Raw genomic sequence first — 6598 nt, 5'->3', positions numbered from 1 at the left:
GGAAAAATTTTCTTTTCTCCCCCATTTATTTATATTTTCAATTATTTATATCAGTATGGATCATGTATATTTATTTTGTAATTTGTGTTCATGGCAGTCAGGACAATGGCTCCCTAAACTTGTCCACATTCTAATTCCCAAAACCTGTGAATATTACTTTACATGGCAGAATGGACTTTGCAGATGTGACTACAGTTCCAGATCTTGAGACAAAGAAATTATCCTGGATTATCTCAGTACATCCATTCTTCTTATATAAGTCTTTAAAAGTAGATTACACAATCCAGCAATCCCACTGCTGGATATATACACAAAGGAATGGAAATTATAATGTCGAAGGGATACCTGCACACCCATGTTTATCGCAGCTCTATTCCCAATAGCCAAATGTTGTAACTAACTTAAATGTCCATTTACACATGAATGGATAAGAAAAATATGGTATATATGCACACTGGAATACTACTTTGCCATAAAAAAGAATGAACTTCTGCCATTCGCAGAAACATAGATGAAATTAGAGAAAATGATGTTAAGTGAAATAAACCAGGCAGAGAAAGAGAAACACTGCATGTCCTCACTAATAAGTGGAGGCTAAAAAATAAACAAATAAAAAAGATATAACAATCACAATAATTCATTGAATTTTCAAAAGGAGAGAACAGAACTGAGGCTGCCAGAGGTGGGAACAGGAGAAGGAGAGGGAGGTTAGCAAAAAATTGGTAAAGGGCCACAAAAAATGATTACATTGTGTAATGTTGAATATACTAATTATCCTGATTTGATCATCACATATTGCCCATAGTTATTGAAATTTAATGCTGTACCCCACAGATATGCACAATCAATTATGTTTCAATAAAAAAAATAAAATAAACTTACCTCCTCTGTAGTAAGAGGGAGATAAGACTTAGGAAGCATTGTCAGAAGAATGCAACATTGCTGGCTTTGAAAAATGAAAGAAAAGGACTACCAGGCAATGAAAGTGGATGTCCTTTGGAAGCCGAAGGCAAAGAAACAGATTCTCCCGTAGAGTCTCTAAAAAAGGTACAACTCTGCCAGTGATTGAGTTTTAGGCCAGTGATCCCCTTGGGCTTCTGACTTGCAGAACTGATGTTTGTATTGTGTGAAGCCACTACATTTGTATTAGTGTATTGTGGTAGTAATATAAAACTAATACAGTGTTATAATCCAATACAAGCTAATTTATTTTATTGCACAAGTTGTTTGAGTTTTGGCAACTCTTTTTGGGAACTCTTTCAAGTTGGTGCCTGTATTCTCTAGACCTGCCATACTCTTTGTTACTGAGCATTTTCTGACACTACAATATGCCCTATGTTCACCTTGTGTTTTCCTTGCACCCACCCTGGAATCAGTCATTGTTTGAAAAACTTTGGTATTTAAGAACCAAGATCTGATCTTTGCATATTTTTGTTGCTGCTGGCGTGTCACTGCTTTAAGTCCCTCTTGGTAGACAGAGGTAGGAAATACATGTATATACATAAAAAAAAACATGTATATACACATATCTGTAGTCATTTCTGTATTGATATATCTGCATGTCTATTAAACTTAACAGGGATACATAATGATGTCTCAGTCTTTAATCTATTATTATAGAATTCATTCTAGTTTTCCTCTCTTGCTTATTTCTAACTTCTTCTGACAGTGAGAAACTTGGCTGTCATTATTTTCCATTTATTTCCTTTTCTCAACCTTAGTATTCACATAAAGTACTTACAGAATGGCTAAATTCTATTCATGTGATAAAAAATTTACCAGATATAGTACAGTTTCTATTGGTTTTTAGCCTTAGAATTTACAGTCAAATCAATATTTTTCCAAAGTTAAATAAGTCACCTCCTTTTCCCCCATGTCCTTCAGTAAAGTCCTATTCTAAATTTATGGGACAGTTAGATTAATCTTTGACTATGCGTTGCACCATGTGATACTCACCATCCTGTGTGTGTATTTAATTTTCATATTTCAAACTATACTCTTTGGGATGGACATATCTTATGGGTTTTAAGAAATACATGTAATTTTATATCCATGACCATAAAAATTCCTCTGTTCATTCCCTTTACAGACAACCTACTCCTCTCCCAATACCTGGGAGCTACTGATCTTTTTTCATCCTTATAATCTTGCCTTATCCAGAACATTATGTGAATGGAAACTACAATATGTAGCTATGTGAGTCTGGCTGCTTTCCCATAGCAAATTGCATTTAAATTTATCCATATGGGTCTGTGATCAATAGCTCAGTTCTTGTATATCTCTGAATAATATTCCACTATATAGATGTACTGTTTATTCATTTACTGATTGAAGAACATCTTGGTCACTTCTAGTCTGTGATATTATAATAAAGCTACTATATACATTTATGTACAAAATTTTCTGTGAACATAATTTCTAAATTACCTGTGTTAAATAAGAGTGTAATTGCTGGGTCATGTAAGTCTATGTTTAAACTTATGAGACACTGACAATCTGTCTTCCGAAGAGGACACACTATTTTGCATTTATACAGTCATTAATGAGAGTTCCTGTTGCTCCACATCTTCTTTAGGATTTGTTATTTCCAGTGCTTTAGATTTCAGTCATTTGGATGGATGAGCAGTGATATCACTTTGTGATTTTAATTTGTTTCTATAGTGACAAATGATGTTGAACATATTCTATCATTTTTTATCATTTATTTTTCCAATCATATATCTTATTTGATAGTGTCTGTTCAGACATTTTGTTCATATTTAATAGTGTTTTTGTTTGTTTTCTTATTGATTAATTTTAAGAGATCTTTATATATTGTGGATGAGTTCTTTATCAACTATGTGATTCTACATATTTTCTTATACTTTGGGGCTTGTCTTTTAACAGTGTGTCTTTCATACTTTCAGAAAGTGTGTCTTCCATAAAGCAAAGGTTTTGTTTTAATTTTGATAAAGTTCAATTTTTAACAGATTTTTTAAAAAGTGTTTTAAAAATGGGTTGAGCTTTTGTCATTGTTTCTAAAAACTGTATCATCAAATCACATGTATTTTTCCTTTATTTTCTTCTAGAAGTTAAATAGTGTTATATTTTACAATTAAGTCTGTGGTCTATATTGAATTAATATATTGAATTAATATATGGTGTGAGGTATGTATTGAGGTTCATTATTGTGTATGTTGACACACAAGTGTTCCAGTATCTTTTATTGAGAAGGCTATCCTTTTTCTATGAAGTGCCTTTACAAATTTGTCAAACTCAGTTGGCCAGGGTACTTTTTAGTACTAAAAATTGATTGGAAATACCATGGTTGCTTCATAAGCTATTATCCTGGACATGAAGAAATCTGGTGTTCTCAAAGAAAGCATAATGATGCTTGTCATCGCTAGTGACTTTTTGCTTATACATTCAATAATCCAGTCAATTTAATAACCTGTTTTCATGTGCTATCTTATTTTATTTTTACAACCTCAAATAGAATATTATTAACCTCATAGCTTCTCGGCCTTTTGGCTAAGATCAAGTGTAGGATATTATTAACTTCACTTTATACATGCTTCTCTTGCAGAAGTTTTTATAGCATGCCTCCTGTATTTTAGAAATATATACATTTATGTGTGTGCGTGGCTATGTGTATGTGCATGAAAACCTTTCAACTTTTCAACTAATATCAATAATATTTCATGCTTATTATATTGAAAGGTACTGTACTCTTGGTATTAATAACATATGTGCATTTTTTTCTTTAGTTCATAAGAAGCACAGTAATTTGTCTTTCCTGTTTTCCATGCTGCTGTGCCTCTCCTACTGATGGTGAGTTGGACCTGTGATGTTCCTCTAATCAACTGAATACAGCAAAGGTGATGAGAAGTCACGCACCTATTAGGTTACACTAAATGCCTAAAGTGAAGGGATGTCCTTCCTTCCTGTGATTAAGTTATGTTTTATAAGATGCTGTCTTAACTGACTGGAGGTATAAACCTTCTCCTTTGCTGGCTTAAAGAAGTAAGCTGCCTGATGTGAAAGGCCTTAAAAAGAGGATTAAAGACAAGAAACTGTGGGCAGCCTTCAGTAGCTGGGAGCTGGCTCCAGTCAACACACAGGAAGAAAATGGGGACCACAGTTCTACAACCACAGTTTCTGCTGACAAATTGACAGAGGATGAAAGCAGATTTTTCCCATTTGAGCTGACTGAGCCGTGATCCAAGTAGCACCTTGACTGAAGCCCTGTAATTCGACCCTAAAACAGAGAAAGTTGAACCCAGGTAAGTTAATCTTGAACCCCTGAGCCAGGAAAAATTTGAGTCAATAAATATGTGTTGTTTAAGCTGCAAAGTTTATGGAAATTTCTTATACATCAATAGAAAACTGATATAGACTGGTTTATACAGGAGTTCAGGTTTCAAAATGTAGAAATCTAGGGAATCCCATTCACGTCACAGTCTAGCTTTGCATAATGCACAACCTGTGCAACTACATGACAGTTCTGTTTCACCATATATTAAATTTCCTGGAAGAAAGTGTTCATATCTTGCTTCTCTGTGTATGCATATTAACCTACTTATATAGCATACATTTTTACTGAGTTGAAATGAAACAAATTACATTGGGGGAAAAAAACAGATATTTGTAAACATCTAGAACACTTCATATTTTTTTATTTATTTTATTTACTTAGTTTTTAATTTTTATTATTTTTTAAAGATGACCAGTAAGGGGATCTTAACCCTCGATTTGGTGTTGTCAGCACCACGCTCTCCCAAGTAAGCTAACCGGCCATCACTATATCACTGATGGCCTTGCTGTTATCAGTACCGCAGTCTCCCAAATAAGCCGCGGGCAGGCCCTCATATTTTTTATTATTAACTCTTCTATGTTAAAAGATCCTTGGAGATCACCTAGTACATTTTTCATGATTTATACATAAACAAAATAAAACATGGCCTCACTCTGTGACTTGTCAAAGGATACATTTTTAGTTCATGCTGGAGCTGGCCAATATTTCATATATTCTGACACCCAGTCTTATGCTCTGCCTAGTATATTATTCTGCCAATTTTCCATCATGTGTACTATTACATTATTATTATATTCTATCATGGAAAATAAATGTAAAATAGAAAATGTATTTATTTATTAAAGTTATAAATGTAATACTTTAATTTTGGATAACATGAACTCAAAAGAAATATGGACTTTTTGATAAATTTGTAATGATTTTTCGAAAATGTTAGGCTCACACATAATGTAATTCATTGATTAATGCGAAATCTTAATAATGAGAATTTTTTTTTCAGCTTATGGGAGTTAGGAGGCAACAGTTTATGGATTCATGTGTTTCACCCTTTTTGCGGTGAGAGATACTGACTACCTTTACTGTGAACTGTCTTCATGAATGTATTTGTATGGCAAACAGCTTGGAAGAAAGAGGTAGTATCTCCCTTCATAAGGAAATGTAGGCATACTTACTGTCATGTGTAAAAAAATGGGGTGGCTCCTCTTATGTAATGCCACCCACTGAAGATGCTGGTATCACCCCATGTACTTCATGCCAGTCTGTGAGAATTAGGGCTTTAGAAACTGGCACTAGAAAATACTGATTCTCTAGTTATTGCTATTTCTATAAATAATAATGTCCATTTTCTCTGACCCAAGAGTATGCTATCTTCTGCAAGAATCAATAAAACAGTGGCAGGCTAATTTATTAGATTGCAAGTAAGGAAAATTAAAGATCCTTCAGAGTTGTTGATAGTAAAATATTTTTTTTTTACATGGCACATTTCCTTATCTTTTCAAGAAAATGATAAAAATAATTAAATAAAGTGACTTCATTATACAATCAAGAGAAATTTTATTAATTCCCTCATTCAGGGGCACTATTCTTCACTTGCTAGTTTATCTTCTAATTTGGTGTTGTTATTTACTTTACCTTCAAGAATCCTTGCTTAGAAAATTTTTTTGTGTGGAGAATATAAGTACATTTTAATTAAGTTCTGCTTTGAGCAAGAGTGACCTTTCTTTACCAACATGTGAATTTAAAAACAAACAAATATTTGCAAGATAGGAATGAAGAATGAAGCGTTGTCTTTGAAATTACCACACCATTGGCTACACTGATCCCCTCATCAAAGTGAATAACACCATTCAGATTGGTTTGGAGACTGGCAAGATCACTGATTTCAGCAAGTTTGACACTTGTAACTTGTGTATGGTGACCAGAGGTGCTAACCTGGGAAGAATTGGTATGATCACCAACTGAGAGGGATATCCTGGTCCTTTTGATGTAGTTCATGTGAAAGATGCCAAAGACAACAGATTTGCTTCCCAGCTCTCCAACATTTTTGTTATTGGCAAAGGCAACAAACTATGGATTTCTTTTTCCGGAGGAAAAGGTATGTGCCTAATCATTGCTGAAGAGACTAGAGGACAAACAGGGCGGTGGGTGAAATGGTCTCTAGATGACATGTTAGAAATATCTGTGTACTTAAATTAAAAGATAATTTACCATGATTAAAAAAATACTTTGCAAAATGTTAACCACAGCAGTTTTTGTTTACTTCATATATATATATATATATTGCACACAGTATAGTTTCCATGA

General features: G+C 33.6%; 1 pseudogene; it reads left to right on the top strand.

Moving 5' to 3' along the window:
- The first annotated feature begins 3490 nt into the window (after positions 1–3490).
- Positions 3491–3650, top strand: LOC134382900 (U2 spliceosomal RNA; annotated as a pseudogene).
- The last annotated feature ends 2948 nt before the right edge of the window (positions 3651–6598 follow it).

This window comes from Cynocephalus volans, chromosome 7 (assembly GCF_027409185.1).
Source record: "Cynocephalus volans isolate mCynVol1 chromosome 7, mCynVol1.pri, whole genome shotgun sequence".
Classification (NCBI taxonomy): Eukaryota; Metazoa; Chordata; class Mammalia; order Dermoptera; family Cynocephalidae; genus Cynocephalus; species Cynocephalus volans.
Note: the sequence above shows the minus strand (reverse complement) of the source record. Positions and strands in the feature narration are given on the sequence as shown.